Source organism: Nansenia antarctica, assembly GCF_963989245.1.
Source record: "Nansenia antarctica genome assembly, chromosome: 2".
Lineage (NCBI taxonomy): Eukaryota > Metazoa > Chordata > Actinopteri > Argentiniformes > Microstomatidae > Nansenia > Nansenia antarctica.
In genome coordinates this window covers 82,091,724-82,114,074 of record NC_137675.1, presented here as the reverse complement: position 1 = coordinate 82,114,074, position 22,351 = coordinate 82,091,724, and the positions used below count along the sequence as shown (strand labels likewise).

At 41.1% G+C, this 22,351-nt stretch overlaps 1 pseudogene across 1 annotated transcript; it reads left to right on the top strand.

The window, feature by feature from the left end:
• The first annotated feature begins 880 nt into the window (after positions 1-880).
• Positions 881-9,586, top strand: LOC308150746 (beta-1,4 N-acetylgalactosaminyltransferase 2-like; annotated as a pseudogene). The gene is made up of 8 exons: positions 881-1,020; positions 1,254-1,332; positions 1,961-2,138; positions 3,038-3,124; positions 6,200-6,381; positions 7,160-7,303; positions 8,788-9,016; positions 9,399-9,586. The product of its transcript is annotated as a beta-1,4 N-acetylgalactosaminyltransferase 2-like (transcript).
• Positions 9,587-22,351: the final 12,765 nt, after the last annotated feature.

The following is a 22,351-nucleotide window of genomic DNA, read 5'->3' as shown; positions in this document are numbered from 1 at the left end:
GAAAAAAAGGCGGGTGCGCCATAGGGGCGCACAGACAAGCGCGCAGGAGGGCCCTGCTGGTTGGAAACACAGTCTAAACAGTTGGATTTGGATGCAATTTATACCTATAGTGATATGTCAATGAAATATAATCAATTTTACAGTCTTGATACATGAGAAAGTCTGATACACTGATGGTGACAAAATGTCTCCAAATGGCACAATTTGGTTGTCCGCCTAAACATACCGGTACTAAAACAGGTACAAAGTTGCATTGGCTCACATTACTAGCATCTAATTTGGCACAAGTACTCATCAGACCCTGGAGTACTGATTCCTAGATGATTTGGGCTTATTCAGTCAGGTTTCCAAGCTGATCTTCACTCTAAAAGCTGTAGTTTTTTTAGGCGGAGAGTGAATTTTAGATTTTCCACAATGTTCTAGCTCTATTTACTCTGACACAGTAACATATATTTTGATTCTGACTGAGTGTTCGCTTTCATTTGATACCAAGATCATTATGAATGCCCTTGTGATTGTGGAGATATTCTATATTCACTTTGGGCATGTCATTTCTAGCAGAAAACCTGAAAAATATGGCCGATAAGAAAAGGTTTTAAAGTCCCCAAACTATTCTACAAGTCAGATAGGACAGAGTTATGGTGACATTTTAAAAAATCAATATCGTCTCAGGTGGATGGTGTCAATATGAGTGTGTTTACATAAGGGATCGGCCTTCCCTGTGGAAGAACCCTGTCAGTACATCTCATTTTGGTTCTAGGTAGAACTGCATATAGAGGAGTTCTTGAGCAAAACCTAGTACTACTTTAATAGCTACTGAATACTGTGAAGGTAAACCTATGTCATGCTGTTTAGCTCATTCCTGTGTATTTCCAGCGCCATGCCATCCACCAGCTCCACACCACCGTCACCGTGCTCCTGTCCAGCAGGCTCGTACATACTGAGAGATCACCTTCCCAAAGGTCAGTATGAGGACCTCGTCCAACGGAGAGCAGAGGAGTACAGGAAACATCTCCTCAGGTGGGAGAGATGGCATTTAGAGTGTCACAGAACATTCCTGTCCCTAACTGTAGGCTTGTTATGAGGGCAGGATGGCATTTATTATGGTGTGTGTGTGTGTGTGTGTGCATGTACGTGTGCGTGTGGGTGTGGGTGTTTACACGTGTGTGTTCACGTGAGTGTGTGTGTGTGTGTGTGTGTGTGTACACATATTTGAATTAAAATCTACCAAATATAACATCTGTCTCTTGTAGGACCAAGTCCAGTCTGAACAGGCTGCTCTTCGCTCCGTCTAACTCCCCTTTACAGTACCCCATCCAGGGATTCACTGTGGTCCCTCTCCAGAAGAGCCTCATACCAGGTCACACACACACACACACACACACACACACACACACACACACGCACACACACACACACACACACCACTAGTCATTGTTACTTCCTAAACTAGTTATCAATGGCATTTGTGGAAATGAACAAACTTGTTATTCAGGTAACTTTATTTTCAACATCATTTCAGGTTTAGCTCTGCATACAACAAAAACAAATTACCAGGTTGGTTGGAAACTCAAGGGCCTTCAAGGGTCTTCGTCGCTACCGGGTGTAAAAACAAAACGTTAGTTGGTGATGGTTTTCAAACCTGGTTTCAGTAATGGTTTTTCAACATGGATATTGAAAATACACTGAATGAATGAATGATCAATACATGCCTTTACTGAAATTATGCCTATGTGCAGCAAAAATCACTATCAATGTCCCATAAGGATGGCTGCAGTACTCTTCAAACCTGTTTATTCATGTTAAGATCTGCAACTCATTCATTATGATTGACCCTTATAGTACAGTGCTTCACTTTTACTGTCTATGGTGGGTCTCATCCAGGAAGTATAAGATATCTATGGTGGGTCTCACCCAGGGAATATAAGCCTATGGTGTGAGCCCTGTTCTGTACCTGCAGGTGAGTGTTCGTGTGTCCAGCGGTGTCCTGGCTGTAGAGTACCCTGAGCCTGGCCAGGTGGAGGGTCAGGGTCAGGGTCGGATCACTCTCCAATCCCCCAGCCTCGCTGACCTCAACAACCTCCTGGAACGACTCACCTACACCAGCACTGTGTAGCACATACACACTGGAGACCTGGGTAAGACCTGGGTTAGAACTGGGTTAGACCTGGGTTAGTCCTGGTATTGCCCTAGGTTAGACCTGAGTTAGATCTGAGTTAGACCTTGGTTAGATTAGATTAGATTCAACTTTATTGTCAGAACAGAGTACAAGTACAATACAACGAAATGCAGTTTAACATCCAATCAGAAGTGCAAATAGTGATATAAGGGCATGATATAAATAGAACAAGAGGTAGTGATAGGTAACGATGTAATATACAGTACGTGCAGAGGTAGTATTGTAAGCATGAGTATAGTCTCATCCCCCAATCTCGTGTGATCAAACGTGATCTAACATTGTACCCTGACTGATCTGTTACGAGGCAGCCATGTGCAACAGGGCAAATAAAGTGCAGAAGAATGAAAATAATAATAATAATAATAATAATAATAATAATAATAATAATAGCTGGAACCATAGATGGTGACAAACTGTTTCTGGTTGGTGAGATATGACTGAAACCAGGAAAGGACCGTACCGGTGAGGCCTAAATAGTCAGATAGGCGGTTGAGGAGGTTTGAGTGGGAGATGGTGTCGAAGGGTGCTGAAAGGTCAAGGAGGATGAATAGGCTGATGCTGCGGGCGTCGGCAGCAATGAGGAGGTCGTTGGTGACCTTGATGAGGGCGGTCTCTGTGCTGTGACGTGTTCTGAAGCCGGACTGAAGGATCTCAAAGAGCTCATGGTTGGACATGTGCTGGTGGAGTTGGTACACTTCCTCTAGCCAAATGCACTTTGTTGTTTTAGTCACTCTGGGTAAGAGCGTCTGCTAAATTAATGTAAATGTAAAAAGAAACAAGGGGCCTGTTTGAATGTACTTAAAATATATCCTTCTGTACATGATTAGACTTCTCTTTTCTCTCCTCTTCTCTCCCCAGCTCACTTCACATATGAACAGCACGAGGCAGTCTTCCCCATAGTCATCCAGCGACCATCGGTTCCTGTTTTATATGACATGGGAAAAGGTAGATCATTTTAGTAGTGGATGTGTAGTGTGGTGCCCAAATTGTTGCACCTGACTGTAATGTCATTTGTAACCAACGTGACAGCAGTGATCGTATTATACTTTGCTCTAAAATCTGATTGAAGAGGACTAAGAATTGGATAACTTGAAAGGTATGACTTAAGTTGAGTGTTCGCTAAGGTTTCTCAAATGTTTGCCAAATATGAAAACTTGGAGATTTATGTAGGGGAGTCACATGGGCAGTCTTCCAGGCCCTAGGAAAACTACCAGAGGCAAGACAGAGATGTATGGGTTAGTTGTTAGTGTCAAGAAGGAATCCAGTTTATCCAGTTTATCCTCATTCATTGCGTGCCAGTCAATCTACCATATTCATACATGAATTTGGAGCGTCAGAATAACCTCTCTCAAAAGGCCACAATGTTCATTTAAGGCAAAAAAAATGTTTTATCAGAAATTGTACATACAGTGTCATTTAATTTAATATGGGAAGGAAGTGAGGTACTAGATTTGCCATTAATGGAGTTTACTGCTTTCAACAGACCTGTATCCTTATTGTAACCTGTTACCACATTTACACCCTTTAAATCCACTGCAACGTGATCTGTCCCTGTAGACATCACTACAGCGTCTAACCAGAGTGATAATCTGTCCCTGTAGACATCACTACAGCATCTAACCAGAGTGATAATCTGTCCCTGTAGACATCACTACAGCATCTAACCAGAGTGATAATCTGTCCCTGTAGACATCACTACAGCATCTAACCAGAGTGATAATCTGTCCCTGTAGACATCACTACAGCGTCTAACCAGTGTGATAATCTGTCCCTATAGACGTCACTACAGCATCTAACCAGAGTGATAATCTGTCCCTGTAGACGTCACTACAGCGTCTAACCAGAGTGATAATCTGTCCCTGTAGACATCACTACAGCATCTAACCAGAGTGATAATCTGTCCCTGTAGACAGGGGCGCCGCTAGGGGGGGGTAAGTTAGGACGATTCTAAGGGCCCAGCACTGACAGGGGCCCAAGAGAATCTTTTTAAAAATATATTATATTTATAATATTATTATTATTATTATTATTATTATCATAAGGAAGTTAATGTAGCCGACTTCAAATTATAATTCTATGTATTAAAAAAAGTTACAAAAGAAACAAACTGGAGTTTTGTTTCTCTATGTTTGACAAAATTAAGCCTTATTATTTACCCCTCTATTTATTCATTGCATGGTTCAGTCCACCGCGCGCGAGCTGCTAGACTAGAGGAACGTTACCGCAAATATTCTGACAAGGAGAGAGACGATGTCTGAAAGGCGAAGCCAAAGTCAGGGTCTCAAAAGAGAAAAGTACAAGTAAAGAATGAGGAGAGTGACAAAGAAAAGAAGAAAGGTATTCATTCACAGACCTTCTTTTGGGGCCCATAACATGTAGGCTACCTAGACAACATTGTGTGGTTTAGCTCTAGCTAATCACTGTGTGGATGATCTAGTTAGCTCGCTATAGCTAATTAACATTAACTTCAAGTAAAGCTAATTTACAGTGCACTGTCAGTATCATTTCAGTTAAATGTATGAGATGAGGGCAATTTTGGTCCAAATATAGGTTATTAGAGCTCAGTGAATTCAGCAGCTATGCACTCTTGCTATAGCTAGCTAACTAGTATAATGTTACATGCTAATCACGTCATGCACAGATGCAGCTTCAGGATCAGGACTCCTTCCCTCAACCCACCTCCCAGTTGAAGGAGAAGGAGGTGAGCAGTAGGAGTTTGGGGTTAACAAACAGATTTTGAATATTTTTATGTATGCTGCATTACCATGCAAGCATTGAATACAACTTTAGCTAATATTCATATTTAGTTAATAGTTCTTCCAGTAATTGCAATAACATTGACCACTGGCATCTTAGTAATATTGTTAGCTAGCTAGATAACATTTAAGTTAGCTAATCTGGTGTAATGTATGTATTACTATGTTAATACTATTATAGGACATATGATGAATTATGTACCTATGGATACTCCATGCCAGGGCCCACTTCAAGCCAGGCAGCCAGAGAGGAGAGCAGAGGCCAAGAGGCAGAAGAAGAAGAACAAGAAGTAACAAAGGACAATGACAGCAGCACAGCAAGTTGGCTTCATCGCTAGATTTCAAGGATCTTATTAAAGATGTTGCTACTAAGAAGGCCCAGTGTTTAGCTTTGATTTAGTCTCTTTACTCCTATCTTGAATCGTTGTGCATTAGGCTAGATATAGTTTTTAGCTCTCCAGGTATACTATTCCACAGTACTGCCGCAGTGTGTAAAAATGATTTCCCATTTCACTATTCAATTTCGCTGGCACCATGTCTGTGTTGCTCCCTCTTGTATAATACACTTTTGTCTTTGTGTGTCAGTAAATATCTCTGCTGTAATTCTTCATTGATCTAATCCTGACAGTATTATGGCCAACTGATCTTTAAAAGATCTATATGTTTAGACACAATACCACCCCATTAAAATTATATTTTGACTTTTTGTGTGATTTATACTTTTATAATTGGGTTCAAATCTTCATTTAATTATACTTTTGTCCTTCTGTTGTTCAAGTCTTAATTTAATAAGTTAAAGAATGTTGAGATTTCTTTGCTGAATTGTTGATTCCTGTATTAACTAATTTTAAATTACATTTACAAAAGATGTCCATCATTGGATTTCGTTCATCAACTTCAACTGGGTTGTCTAGGTTGATGGGTGGTTTAGGTGGGGGGGGGGCCCAAAATGATATTCTGTCATGGGGCCCATAATCTCTAGCGGCGCCCCTGCCTGTAGATGTCACTACAGCGTCTAACCAGAGTGATAATCTGTCCCTGTAGACGTCACTACAGCGTCTAACCAGAGTGATAATCTGTCCCTGTAGACATCACTACAGCATATAACCAGAGTGATAATCTGTCCCTGTAGACATCACTACAGCATCTAACCAGTGTGATAATCTGTCCCTGTAGACATCACTACAGCATCTAACCAGAGTGATAATCTGTCCCTGTAGACATCACTACAGCATCTAACCAGAGTGATAATCTGTCCCTGTAGACGTCAACTCCCAGGTGACCATCGTGACCAAGACGTTCCTGCGGTACAGCGAGCTCCAACGCCTCATCAGCAGCATCAGGACCTTCTACCCAGTCATGAAGATCATCATCGCTGACGACAGCCTGAAGCCTCAGGAAGTCAACAGATCCAATATAGAGCAGTACATCATGCCCCCGGCACAGGTACAAACCACAGTAATGTAGTTTGTTGTTTACAGTTTTTCTCTATCGCTTAAACACATTTTCTCAAAGCATTTTCTCTTAACTGTTAACACAAATCCAAAAACGTACACACAAAACCCTAAAGTCCACAAATCTATTGCAAAAGCAAACACTGCATTCAAAATAATGTCATGTCTTCTCAAAATAAAATGTTTGCATGTCATTTGATTTATTCCAAGCTGGAACATTTGGTGAACATGTGGTTACTGCACGTCAAATCAAACAACTCCATCAGCACTCAAAACACTGTCCTCATTGTCTAACGGTGCAGAACTATCACCCATCAGACCAGTTTTGTATGATCCATTTCCGTGTTTATGAAACGTGTCATATTTCATACATGCTGGAAACATCTGCAAAGTTTCCTTACAGGCCAGTATCTTTACCTGGATAGAATAGAAGCTGTTGAAATGATGACTCATAGTCAAATCCTGCAGCCTACCTCTATGACGGTTGAGGTCAATTCCACTTATTAATTTACTATTAAAAATAGGCAGAATCCACATTCATATTAACCCAAAATTCACTAGTAATATGATCTATGCTTACATGGTATTACATGGCATTGACACAGGACTAGGAACGTTTCAAAGTTGGCAATTTCAACCCTTGCTTTCGCACCCCCATTCGGCCAATATTAGGTAGTATTAGTCCCCTAATAATACAAATTAGTATTAGTATTAGCATTATAATAATAACTATTTATATTAACTGTTTCCTGGTTGGCTGTTGTCTTCAGGGCTGGTTTGCTGGCAGGACCCTGGGCATCTCCCAGGTAACCACAAAGTACCTGCTGTGGGTGGATGATGACTTCCTGTTTACAGCGCAGACCAAGATCGAGAGTCTGGTGGAGGTGATGGAGGCGATGCCTGAACTGGACGTGGTGAGAAGAACTGGTCTTTACTGGACTCTACTGGTCTTTACTGGTGTTACTGGTCTTTACTGGACTCTACTAGTCTTTACTGGACTCTACTGGTCTTTACTGGACTCTCCTGGTCTTTACAGGACTCTACTGGTCTCTACTGGACTCTACAGGTCTTTAACAGCCTTTACTGGTCTTTACTGGTTTCTACCGGTCTTTATCTGTCCTTATTGGTCTCTACTGGTCTTGATTGGTGTTACTGGTCTTCACTGGACTCTACTGGTCTTAATCGGTCTTTACTGGTCTTTACTAGTCTGTACTAACAAACATGAGACACAGTGTCAACAATGGTTTCTACTACAATGTTGTCAGTGTCAGTGTCAGTGTTGATTGACACCCAGCTCTACCTGTCAATCAACACTGACGACCCCGCCGATCTGAAGCGCCTGATGGACTGCCTCCGCGATGTGAAGGAGTGGATGGCCCAGAGCTTCCTACAGCTGAATGAGAGCAAGGGGGAAATCCTCCTCATCGGCAACACCACCGCCATCACTCAGCTCAGCACCAACATGGGAAGCCTGTCCACCCTTGTCAGACCACATGTCAAGAACCTCGGTGTCATCTTTGACTCCGAGCTTAACCTTGACCGACAAGTGAGCTCCGTCGTGAAGGCATGTCTATACCAACTACGCATCATAGCCAAGATCAAGTCCTTCCTCACCCCCAGCGACCTGAGGAGGGTCGTCCTCATGCTAATATCATCTAGGCTCGACTACTGCAACTCACTATATGCGGGACTTCCTGATAAGACCATCTACCGCCTGCAGCTAGTCCAAAATGCCGCTGCCAGGCTGGTGTCAGGCACCAAAATGAGGGACCACATCTCCCCTGTCCTCATCTCCCTTCACTGGCTCCCAGTGAAGAAGAGAGTGAAGTTCAAAATCTGCACCTGTGTTTTTAAAGCTCTCAACAGTCTCGCCCCACCATACATCAAGGACCTCCTGGACCAGTCTACCTCCTCAAGGCCCAGACCCAGGCTCAGGTCCGACGCCCAACTCAGCCTGAGGGTCCCACGTACCAACCTCAAGAGGAAGGGTGACCGTGCCTTTGCGGTGATAGCACCGACCCTGTGGAACGCGCTCCCTTCTGCCATCAAGTTTGCCCCCACTCTGGACTCCTTTAGAGCCAAGTTAAAAACCCACCTCTTCCAAAATGACATTCCCTAAATCTACTCCCTATTTGTTGTGGGTTGTATGAGTTTTACGTTTAAGTCGCCTGTGTCTGATTGCTTTCTGTGTTCCTTGTCTTTGTCTGTTCCTTTACCCGGGCTGCGCCCCGGGCCGATGTAAAAGTTGGATGGGGGGCGCATTATAAATAAAATTAACATAACATAACATAACATACAATACCATGACAAAAATAAACCTGGATTCAAACCCAGTCTGTCTTGCAAGCATTGACCTTTTCACCAACTCAATCTGTTACCTCTCTCTGTGTGTGAGCAGGTGGGCGCGTCTGTGGCCGGCAACACCTTCCACTTCTCCCTGGTCTACGAGGAAGGCGACGGGGAAGATGGCGGCTGTCTGAATAGGAAGTCAAAGATCAAATACCAAAGCCTTCCTGGTTTCCCACAATGTTCTTTCACCGACGGGGTGGTCAACTTCCTCCTGGGTCGCACAGACGCTATAAGGAGAGTTGGCTTCGACCCCCTGCTGAAGAGAGTGGCACACTCGGGTGAAATATTACTATATATTATTTTTATTTGTTTATCCTCATTATCTATTAAGCAACAGCTGGGCTGCTCTTCCTGGGGTCCACACAATCATCTAGTTTAGTTGCACTCTCTTCCCAACGGTTTATTTAAAGTCACCAAGGTTTTATGAAAGGGGCAATCTGGGAATCAAAGAGCAGTATCAATTAAACATTTTAATATATGGATATAGCAATCCCAGATTGTCCCTTTTAAATATATATATTTTTTGGTTGACCGTGAACAAGTTGTTGTTTTAACCCCATTACGAATGCTTCAGGTATTATTCAGTTGTTGGGAATTATCGCTACAGTATACTCATCCATCCTTCTTCTTTCTCCTCATCCCTCCCTCCCTCTGTTTCAGAGTTCTTCATGGACGGCCTGGGCAGCCTCCTGGTGGCCACCTGTAGTCATGTCAACATCGCACATCAGCCCAAGAAGGCAGGAAACAAGCTGTACTCTACCTTCCGTCACCAGAAGAAGGATGATGGTGAATTCAAACTGGGCCTTCACTTCTTCAAGAACCATCTGAAATGCATTCGTTATGGATAGATATAAGTCTAGTGTCCCAGGAAATATATTCATATGTCGTATGAGGAATTTCTCTGGTTATGTTTTTTTTACTCTCCAAACATGATATACTTCTGTCCACGTCAGCAGAATCAGAATCAAGAGTAAAATGTTTTGGCTTAGGTCCTTCAATATTGGCATTGCAGCAGGATACACAATCACAATAATAGAATAAAGTAAATAAAGTAAGTAATAGGCCTAATAAACTAGAATAAATTAATAAAGTGATGGTAGTCGTACTACAGCGGAACCAGTCGTACTGCAGTAGAATCAATAGGTCTAGTGCAAAATGCTGTAGGCTACAGGGTACATAGGTCTGGTCATTTGGGCTGCAAATTGGTAACCAATCAAATTTGTATTTTGAAACACGGAAATACATTTAAATGTTGTTGAAAATCACAACACAAACTCGCTAGTCAAGCCAAAATACTGCAATGCAATGGATTCGGTGAGTAATCCCTACTGCTACCTAGTTAATTAACACTACTTTACATTGTTAGCAGATTCACAAAACAAGCTGTGTTAGTTGACTAGCGATGTGTCATTGATTTTCATCAACGCAGACATTTATTAATTTTTTCCGAAAGAAAAGTCCAAACCTTAAATTGGATCCTGACTTTACTTCACATCACTTTGAACAACAGAGACTTAATGTCTGTCTTTCGTCAATCATCATCACCTACAAAGGCAATAAGTTCAGCACTGGACAGCACACATGATCATATATCCATATAGACTCTAGATGTCAGCCTTGTGCAGTTGATTGTAGGAGAGACATATTCAGCTATGTTTATTAGAATACATTCTTCATAGAGTAAATTTAAAATAATTTGTGCACATTCAACATAACATCATTCCAAACAAGACAAACATCAAGGGTAGCCATCTTATCCAAGGAAAGTATAGCAATGCAGTGCATCAATACAGTTAAGTTTAAGCTGTCATCAGGGTTAGGGTTAGGCCACAGATGAATAATTGTAGTAGACCCAGAGATATGTTGTTATGCCTCGCTCTATCCCAAACCAAGCCCTTATGAGGGGATGCACTAGAGGAGATGTGAGAGGATTGGATGGCAAAACTTCCACCTATCAGACACCAAGTTGGATGAACAGGCTTTACTATGATGTCTACACAATTCAAGCCTCTCAGATCTCCACAAGTGCCTAGAGGCTAGGGGTCGATTTGGGATGGGACATAACCTCAGCCCTTTAAGATGTTTAACTTTCTTTGAACTGGCCATTTTGTGGAACTATCAGATACAAGAAATACATGACGTAGAACAGATATACCTCTCTGACATATGAATGATGTCAGCTCTACTCGTGACACGTCTATCTGCGACGATCAACACCCTTCTTGAATGTAACCCTTATATGGCTCTCAACTATTGTAATTATTTCATTGCTAACTTTTAAAGTACCTTATTACTCTCTCACTCATTGTTTAAGTACCACTTTGAGTTTCTTGTCCAAGAATGTTTGGAAAATGTATGATTGTGGAACAATTATATTTCCACATTAGATTAATCAGTAGATTAATGAACTACGATATGAAAAGATTTATAATAATAAAAATAGTTTTTCATCAACTGACAGCCCTAGTATATATGTTACGGTACATGTGGGAATACGGTACATGTGGGAAAACTAGGGTTAGGGTTAGGTGCTACGTCGACTTGGTACATGCTGGCATGTCTAACCCAAACCATAATCCTAACCCTAACCCTACCCCTACCCCTAACCCTAACCCTAACCTTAACCCTAGCACCGTAGCACCTAACCCTAACCCTAGTTTTCCCACATGTACCGCATTCCCACATGTACCGTAACATATATATTGGAATCCATTGTTTGACATAGCAAGATGGGCAACAAGCATTTTGCATGTATGCAAAGCAGAGTAGTCACAATCCGTTGTATATCCTGATTTTGTGTCTTTCAGAGAGCAGCATAATGACATTAGACTCATGAGTTCTACTATGCACTGTATAGTGATCTAAAGTACGCTGCGGCAGTGGATCCCAGTAGTGGTTCCAGTTTCCAAATCTGTCTGCCCCAAATCCATAAACATTCACCTGAAAAGCAAAAAGGAGAGCTTCATATACAGTAGATCTCTATTTCTTTTCACCAACATGCTAGTACTGTGTCATGATGTCGTAGAGATATAAGCAATAGATGGCGCACTCCCCTAAATTAACTGTGATCGTGTAGTCAACTTAATCTGTGGTGTGAGTGTCAAATGTTGGTGATTCACTTCCAAAGGCTGGTGTGTTCTCTCAACTCAGCTCCAGTGTCTCAAGTAGCAGGGTCCTGAAAACCCTAACCCTAAGGTCTAGGACCCTAGAACGAGGGTGCTAGACTTGCGGTCCTAAACCTGCGGGTCCCAAAACTGCTGTTGGCTGGTGCTCAGGCTCGGGAGAGTGTCTCAGGCCAGTCATTTATCATACGCCTGAAGTCAATTTACAATCTGTAAATAAACCTATTGAATAAGAAGACCATGTGTTGATCCAATTGGCTGATGCCTTCCCAGCTCATAGGAAGTCCCACCCTAGTTGACTACTAGGCACCCTTCATGTGGTAGTAAATTGGAAAGATAGCCAGTACCGTCTCAAGTAGGCCTAATATTTCTCTATGGATGATGCATATCATTAGTCAGTCACAATTAGACATTGCTCTATTCCCAGTGCAGGTTGTATACAAGTTACCTTAGTGAGCTGAGCTGTACATACAGTGGGGGAAATCATTATTGAACACATCAACATTTTGTCCAGTTAATGTATTTCCAATGAGCCTATTCAAGTGGAATTTGCACCAGACTTTGGTATTAACTCAAACAAAAAATCTAAACATTAAAGTCCATATGCTGCTGCCTCCAAGTCTTTCTGGAGCTCTTTCCTAGTGGTCCTTGGCTCTTTGGCTACTCTTCTAAGTATCCTTCTGACTCCCTGATCAGAAATCTTGCGAGGAGCTCCTGTGCGTGGCCGGTTGATGGTGGAGTGATGTTGCTTCCACTTACGGATAATGCCCCAATGGTGCTTACTGGAAGATTCACAAGTTGTGAAATACGTCTGTAGCCAATTCCATTTTCATGTTTTATAACGATCTGGTTGTGAAGGTCTTGAGACGGCTCTTTGCTTTTACCCATCATTAGATGTTTGTTGTGTGGCACTGTGTTAACCCAAAAAAACTTTTATAGCCCATCAATATCAATATATTCTAACCCAGCTGACATTAAATAGCACAGATTGGAGGTAGAGTTGCCTCCTAATTAGGTATGGTTTTCAGCTGGTTCCTTGCCTTTCCTTGCTGTGGTGTACTGCTTTTTCTTAGTGTGTTCAATACTTTTTTCCTGTTTCATTCCACTTCATTCCACATAACTTTATTTACATATGGACTTTGATGTTTAGATTTTTTTGTCTGGATTGTTTGAGTTAATTCCAAAGAAGTCTGGTGCAAATTTCACTTGAAAAGGCTCATTGGAAATACATTTACTGGACAAAATGTTGATGTGTTCAATACTTATTTCCCCTATATATATTGGCAGAACATTGTTACTGTTATAGAAAGGAAGGCTTACCTCATCACATGTGTATGGCATATATCAGAGCCATTATTCCCGTGGATGGATATCGACCATGTTTATCAAGCCAAATCTCATAAACATATGTCATGAAAGTAGGATGCAGGACCATTACCTGCATGAATTATGAATTACATAGCTCTCTTAATCAGTGTAGTTATGTCACATAAGCTACATCTCTGGAAAAAATTAAGAGACCACTTCAAATATTTCTTAAATCAGCATCTCTACATGAATGGTAGCCATTCCATTCCAGTGTGTTTTGAATTCTAACACAGGCACACCTCAATCTACTGAGTGAGGTACTGATTAGGTGATCACCTGAACCGAATCTTATTTAGCAAGGAAAAGTATAAAATCACTATCCTCTTGCAATAGGCTGGAGGGAAAAAACAGTGCTAGTAGTACCTCAAAAGTAATGGGAATACATTTTTTATACTATTGACCTTGCCAAAAGAGTTGAAAAGAAAGGTTTTGAGTGAAGGGTTCAATTATTTTTTAATTTTATTTTAATATTTGTTTATTGATGATTTTCCATAACATAAAGTAGTGGGTCATACAAATACATGAGCAGCCAGAGAGGTAATCAAATGATACAACATCCATATATACCCACAGACGCATACAACAACAACAACAACAACAACAACAACAAAAAGGACGTAAAAAATAAATGAAATAAAATAAAATAAAGTAAAAGAGAAAAAGAGAAACCACACATAACAAACACACATAGCTTGGAGGTCCAGATATTCAAATACATTGTCTGTATACCCTAAAACAAATAAGCAGTAGCCTAATGTATAGTGGTCAAGAGTCAGAAATATATGGGGTCCGTATGGTTCCACTAGTTAATCACACACATTCAACCTAACCCAGCTGTCCCAATTGAGTAATTTTGGGTAGGTCTACCAGATGGCCTACTCCTTATGGAGCATCTGGCAGGTGTAGGGCCCTAATATAGTTAAGGAAAGAACCCCATGTTTTATCAAATCTAAGTGTTGATCCCCCCCCTGACACATCTTATTTTCTCCATTTTAATAAAGTATAAAATGTCCCTAAGCCACACACAGTGAGATGGAGGATTGGTGGATTTCCACTGCAGTAAAATCAGACGTCTGTCCAGAAGCGTTGTAAAGGCGACCAGGCCAGCTTTATATGATGGTAGTGAGAGATTGGCAGGGAGCACACCAAAACAAGCTGTTAGGGCCGTGGGCCAGATCGGAGTTTCAATACATTTTGAAATGGTTTGGAAAATGTCAGACCAAAAATTATGTAGGGAGGGGCAGGACCAAAACATGTGACCGTGTGTGGCAGGGGCCTGATGGCATCTGTCACAGGTGGGCTCGACATCATCATACATCTTAGCTGGTCTAACCTTAGTAAAATGTGTGCGATGGACAACTTTGCACTGAATCAGCCCATGCCTAGCGCAGATTGATGAAGAGTGGACCCTACGTAGAATTTTCTCCCACAGGTCTTCTGTAATTTCTCCACCTAGGTCCTCCTCCCATCTCCTTTTAATATCTTGCAATGAGGAAGGGCGCAATGTAAAAATAAAGTTGTAAATAACAGATATAATGCCCTTTGTATTAGGTACAGGTTTCAAAAAGGGGTCAATGGGGGTGGCAACTGGGAGATTGGGAAATTGGGGATTGATATTATGGATAAAGCTACGTATTTGCAAGTATCTAAAGAAATGTAGTCTCTGGAGTGAATATTTCTCAAACAGTTGTTCAAATGATGCAAATGTGTTTTCTATATATAAATCCCTGAATGTTGTAATACCAAGAGTGGACCAGGATAGAAAACCTCTATCCATCAAGGAGGGGGGAAAGACAGGATTAGCCGCAATTGGGGCTAATAAAGAAAATTATTTTAAACCAAAATGTCTCCTAAACTGATTCCAGATCCTGAGTGTTGATTTAACAATAGTATTTTTTGCGTATAGAGTAGAGGAGAAGTTTAAAGGTGCATGTGCAAGAGCTGTCAGTGACGCAGGGCTAGAAGAGGAGGTTTCCAGCTTCAGCCACCCAGGTAATAAAGGGGAGTTCTCAAATGAAGGGTTCAATTCTGTCTGGCGGAGGGATACAGTGAGCGTCAGGTTGCTTCCATCCTTCCAGAACAAGGTCAAGCAGCAGACAAAAATCGGATAATTTTGCAGTAGTCTCTTAATTTTTTCCAGAGCAGTATATACTGTATATCCTGAAAGGCGGTTATGTGGTTATGTGCACAGCATCAACATCTTCAACCCGAGTAGAGAAACGCTACATATGTTACGACAGTAGCTCATGTTTCTTATTGACTCACCAAGTCTTTGTTGGCTTTGATCCTTTCTTTAACTCGTACATATGTGCTGATGAATAAATAAATAAAAAACACACCAGTTGATCATTTTGTGTGATTATGGCTTTTGGTGTCAAAAAACGTGACGAAGAACGGTGATGTTCTAAAAGAGCACTCAAAACACGACATAAAACATGTTATTAACAGGCTGTTAGTAGATACACTACTTCCAAACTAGTCAAAAGAAAACCTGGAAGAACACTCACCGCTTGACTGTTTCACCAGTGGTTATGGCACCGAGGAGCCACTTGAGGTCCAGAGTCTTGAAAGGGAACAAAACCAGATGAGTGGTGTTGTCCAGGTCCACAGCACTCTCTGGGTACATGATGTGGTGAGTGGTTCTGGTCCCCACATGCCCTTCATAGCCTTTGGTAGGTGCCTTGTTAATTCTGGGTGACACGTGGAATAGAGAGATGTTTACTCTTCATAAGCAAATGTCTTTGTGTACTCAATAAACCTCTCTGAAAACAGACTGATGCACAACACGCATCAGTACCTTATGATGACGTCATTAAGGTCAATGAGGGCTCCGTAGTGGGACCGCTTGAGATTCCCAGAGTTCCCCACCACAGCACAGGTCCTACAGCGGTCAGGTCCTGCATCTATGTACAGCTCCTTGTCAGGGATGACCTGAAATAGCTCCTCCGCCACTTTGCCGAAGTTTCCTCTATCACCCTGCAATGCCTGATGATGACAAACCCTCATGAGCAGAAGTAAGTAAAGTTAAAAAGTTAAGTGCAGTGACAGTGTTGACAGTTAAAGTTAAGTGCAGTGACAGTGTTGACAGTTGGATTGTGTGTAGGGAACAAGTATAAAACAGAGGTATAAATATAGTTTTTGTTTGGTATTTTTGAACTTTTTGTTAACATGCGTAAGTAAAATGTTGTTTATAAATGTTTCTATGTCTTGATTATGCACTCATAAGGGGAAAACCACTAATGTAAAAAGGGTAGGCGCATTAATATAGTTTTTTTGTTTGGTACTTTTGAGTTTTCTGTTAAGATGCGTAAGTGAAATTTTGTTTACAATAAGCCATGGCTTCAGCCCACACCTTTTTGGTCCTGGTGTTACGCATTGTGACTGTGTACATTTTTTATATCTGTATTATGAATTGTATAAGGGACCAAAATAAACATTCTCAATCACAATCACAAAAACTAATCTTCAATAAAACACAAAGTATTTACCTTCCACCACCTGATGGTACCCTCAGGAAGTTCCTTGTTTGCTCTTGTGAGAAATGGATTAAGAGATTGTCTGAAACGTTGCACAAACCAGGGATCATCCCCTGGCCCTGTCATACATTTGTGACCGGCACAAGAAGGAGTGAACTGGGCAGACATCTTGTCCAGCAGTTGGTGGGCATATTTAAAAATATCCCAAAATTGGTTAGAAGACTTCTGACCAATCAAAGAACAAAAAATAATGATAGTGCTTGTGCAAAGTAGAAGCACGAGGACCCTGCTTTTTCTTTGGTTAAAGAAAATCATTTTGTACGTGTATTTTTACTTTAGGGTAGCGGTAGCCGGAGTAGCCACCAATTGGATTTTCATCCGAGGAGATTTTCAGCAACTGTGAATAAGAAATACAACGATTGTTATTTATAATAGAGGCGTTAAATATTACATTTGACATTTATGAAAATCAACCCGTAAGCATTTGGTGATAAGAGGTATTCTAAAGCAAAACGTTATTGTGGCTTACTGACGTCGCATTTTTAAGAATATTCACGTAAGAATAATAATACTAACATTCACTAACACGAATATTCTATTTAATTCTGAACATTACATGTCTACTTATCACAATTCGTCAAAGTAACAAAATCCAAATGAATCACATGTTATTCTTTATATTCAAACAGGCGATCTAAAATGCATGGAAATGACGAAACCAGTGTTATAACATATTTCTCAAATTTGATGACATACATTGGTCATCATCCGGACCAAAACTGAAATCGCTTTCAATCTCCATTTTTACAATAGGATATACTGTGTGTGTAGGCCTATAGCCTATAATACAAATTATTATTATTTTGCTTTTGCTTTTTCAAAATAGCCCATCAAATAGCCCATCTGTTTCTGATGCCCTGGCTACCATTAAGCATGTTTTCCTCTTGTCCCGTCCATCCTGTCTCTCATAAAGACTCGTATCGTAGTAAGAATCTACAGTTGCCTATTACGTCTTAATTAAATGGACATTGTCACAACTAGGGAAAGCAGGTATAACGCAGGGTTAGGGTATAACCCTCCAATAGTCTGAAAGCTATCAGTCATGTTTAGTCATGTTTTGTAAACTGATATGAGCCTCTAAATATCGTTTTCCATCTGACAGTGCAACGTGACACGCGCGCTCTTGGGAAAAAGCCTGGTTGCCGTATAGCTATATAGAAATGAATTGATTCATTCGTGCTTTTTTTTATTCGATTGGATTTACGTATTTATGTATTTTTCATTTACCTGCAACAAACCTTGCAGTGTAAAAAAAGCTAAAAGCTATTTTGCTTCTTTGATTCGTGCCGATTTATTTTGAAGTAGGCTACTTTGTGACAAAACTGTTTTTGTATATAAACTATTTGTAAAAGGCCTATAAATACATTTGATTGACGAAATATATTGGTAACAGCGTGATATTGATGTGAATCTTACCTTAAACAATCATACATTGTTGTAGCTATTGCTCTTCCAGGAACTTCATTAGCGGGAGGAAACGTGTACAGGTCATCTGGTTACAGCGAGGTGTGTCACAAATACTAGAAATACTACTTATTTTCCCTTGTCCCCTTTGTATTGTTTTTATTGCATGAAATACATTGATGTTTATCTGTGCCTGCTTGTTTCTGCTTGCTCCAACTGTGTGCGATATGTCTTCCTCCAATTTGCTTAAGATTGCTGTAATTATAAATGTAATGTATTTTTCTTCTACTTTTAAGTAATGCATTTTAGGGTGCCGGCTGACAATTTTCCGGGGCTACAGCTGGAAATTAACCATGTAGGCTAAAGCTGCTCCATTTAGCTACTGCACATTTAAATAATGGGGACTGTCATGTGTTTCTTTTTCTATTCTCAAGTAGTGACAGGAGCACAAAATCATCCTCACAGCTTGATGACTCCATTCTGCATATTACGAAATTTCGCAAAGTCAATATAACAAAAAATGCATCGGACTCTAATAAAATGCATCGGAGGTCAGTAAGCAAGGTCTATGTGCGTAACGGTTTTTTCGGATAACGGACTTAAAAATACGCCAGAATCCTAACACATTCATTCACTGCCCAACAACGTGCTAATGAATGTTCCCTTAATGCAACTAAGCCCTTTGTATAGCAAACAAAGCTTTTGGTGTTAAGAGGGAGCTAAAGCAAAACATTATAATTGCATTCCAAGCTTCCTTCATTGTTTTCAAGGGCTAATTGATGTTATCGCAATTTGTCAATTCAACACCAATTGTAATTAGTCAACATGAAACTGCTTTGGAGGGCAAGGTGTTGTAAGTGTAGCCAGTATCATTCACACAATGGGCGACCGTGCCTTTTGCAGCCATAGACTGTCACTGCCTGGTAATAATAAGGTAGGCAAATGGCAGTATCCCGTCTAAAGTTTTTCTCCGCTGGAAACAATTGGGGGGCGGGGGGGGGGGGGGGGGGCGACACACCTCAGTGACCGTATGGAAATGGGTGAGATAACCAGCCTTGAATGAACTTGATCCGGTTCTCCTATCGAGACTGACAGACCGAGAAGCAACGTTTTCATGCAATGAATTTAATACACCAAGACAAGGTCACGCGCGCAACGGGAGAGAGAGGCGCATTTTCAGGCTTAATATATTCAAATGAGTCAAGACTAGGCTATGGTCGAATTAGAAACACAAAAAGGTTAACCAGAATGGCATTTTGTGTTTAGTTTAACACTGTATTGGGGAACTGAAATTAATTCCAACAACTTAGAAAATAATCTGTTTTTATGAGTATAGGCGGTTCATTGTATTTCCTGGATAATTAACGACATACATGCATATGTGCTTGCAGCTACAGACAGCCGTCTTGCCAGTGGAGAGCGGAGTTATCTCAAACCTCTTCGTTCCTGACAGATGGATCGACGCAGCAGGCTGGTGGTCCTTCTCCTGTGTCTTCTCTCACCACTGGGGATGATGTACTACTGGATGTATTACACAAGTCAGGTGTTCCCCCAAAGGAAGACAGAGGAGGACACATCAGTTACTCATCGTCTCAGGTGGATAATGTCAATATGAGTGTGTTTACATAATCCTTAAGGGAGCATGTCAATATGAGTGTGTTTACATAAGTGAAGTGAAGTGAAGTGAAGTGAAACTATTTATATAGCGCCTTTCGTAGATGCAACTCAAAGCGCCTTAAAGGATCCTTAAGGGATCATGTCAATATGAGTGTCTGTGTTTACATAATCCTTAAAACCTCTTCTTATCCACCGCCCCACCGGTTACCCGAGAATCGGGTCTATGTTTAATATAACATATAAAGAGCTTACCTTTATCAATAATGTTCATCAATGTCGCAAACGATTCATTAGATTCCATTCTAAACGTCCAAAGCGATCTTTTCGTCGACCGGTAAAAACTGTGCGAGTGAGAAGCCCTTGTATACAGCCACGTCACATAGGAAAACCAAGCATGTCAGTACATCTCATTTTGGTTCTAGGTAGAACTGCATATAGAGGAGTTCTTGAGCAAAACGTAGTACTACTTTACTAGCTACTGAATACTGTGAAGGTAAATCTATGTCATGCTGTTTAGCTCATACCTGTGTATTTCCAGCGCCATGCCATCCACCAGCTCCACACCACCGTCCCCGTGCTCCTGTCCAGCAGGGTCGTTCACACTGAGAGATCACCTTCCCAAAGGCCAGTATGAGGACCTCGTCCAACGGAGAGCAGAGGAGTACAGGAAACACCTCCTCAGGTGGGAGAGATGGCGTTTATAGTGTCACAGAACATTCCTGCCTCTAATTTTACGCTTGTTATGAGGGCAGGATGGCATTTATTATTGTGTGTGCATGTACGTGTGTGTGTGGGTGTTTACACGTGTGTGTTTACATGAGTGTGTGTGTGTACAAATATTTGAATTAAAATCTACTAAATATACATGTCTGTCTCTTGTAGGACCAAGTCCAGTCTGAACAGGCTGCTCTTCGCTCCGTCTAACTCCCCTTTACAGTACCCCATCCAGGGATTCACTGTGGTCCCTCTCCAGAAGAGCCTCATACCAGGTCACACACACACACACACACACACACACACACACACACACACACACACACACACACACCACTAGTCATTGTTACTTCCTAAACTAGTTATCAATGGCATTTGTGGAAATGAACAAACTTGTTATTCAGGTAACTTTATTTTCAACATCATTTCAGGTTTAGCTCTGCATGCAACAAAAACAACAACAACAAATTACCAGGTTGGTTGGAAACTCAAGGGTCTTCAAGGGTCTTCGTCGCTACCAGGTGTAAAAACAAAACGTTAGTTGGTGATGGTTTTCAAACCTGGTTTCAGTAAAGGTTGTTCAACATGGATATTGAAAATACACTGAATGAATGAATGATCAATGAATGATCAATGCCTTTACTGAAATTATGCCTATGTGCAGCAAAAATCACTATCAATGTCCCATAAGGATGGCTGCAGTACTCTTCAAACCTGTTTATTCATGTTAAGATCTGCAACTCATTCATTATGATTGACCCTTATAGTACAGTGCTTCACTTTTACTGTCTATGGTGGGTCTCATCCAGGAAGTATAAGACATCTATGGTGGGTCTCACCCAGGGAATATAAGCCTATGGTGTGAGCCCTGTTCTGTACCTGCAGGTGAGTGTTCGTGTGTCCAGCGGTGTCCTGGCTGTAGAGTACCCTGAGCCTGGCCAGGTGGAGGGTCAGGGTCAGGGTCAGGGTCGGATCACTCTCCAATCCCCCAGCCTCGCTGACCTCAACAACCTCCTGGAACGACTCACCTACACCAGCACTGTGTACCGCGTACACACTGGAGACCTGGGTAAGACCTAGGTTAGAACTGGGTTAGACCTGGGTTAGAACTGGGATAGACCTGGGATAGACCTGGGTTAGTCCTGGTATAGCCCTAGGTTAGGCCTGAGTTAGATCTGAGTTAGACCTTGGTTAGATTAGATTAGATTAGATTCAACTTTATTGTCAGAACAGAGTACAAGTACAATACAACGAAATGCAGTTTAACATCCAATCAGAAGTGCAAATTGTGATAAGGGCATGATATAAATAGAACAAGAGGTAGTGATAGGTAACGATGTAATATACAGTACGTGCAGAGGTAGTATTGTAAGCATCAGTATAGTCTCATCCCCCAATCTCGTGTGATCAAACGTGATCTAACATTGTACCCTGACTGATCTGTTACGAGGCAGCCATGTGCAACAGGGCAAATAAAGTGCAGAAGAATGAAAATAATAATAATAATAATAATAATAATAGCTGGAACCATAGATGGTGACAAACTGTGACAAATTGGACACTTATACAGCATGGACTTATTATGATTTATGTGGACTCATGATATTGATATGAGATGATAAATGTATATTGAAATATTGATGAATATGATGTGATGTAATGCAATGACATGTGATTTAGCGTATTTGATATATCTCATAGATTTGTTTCACATTAGTTATTCTGGCTCCATTTAATATTTTGTTGTAATTGTTTTTGCTATGGCGTCAACAATTAGGGGCCGGTATGTTGGAGCCATATTAGGGCCTTTTGAGTTCAGTTAAGAAAATCTACTAATAAGATATTTTGTGTT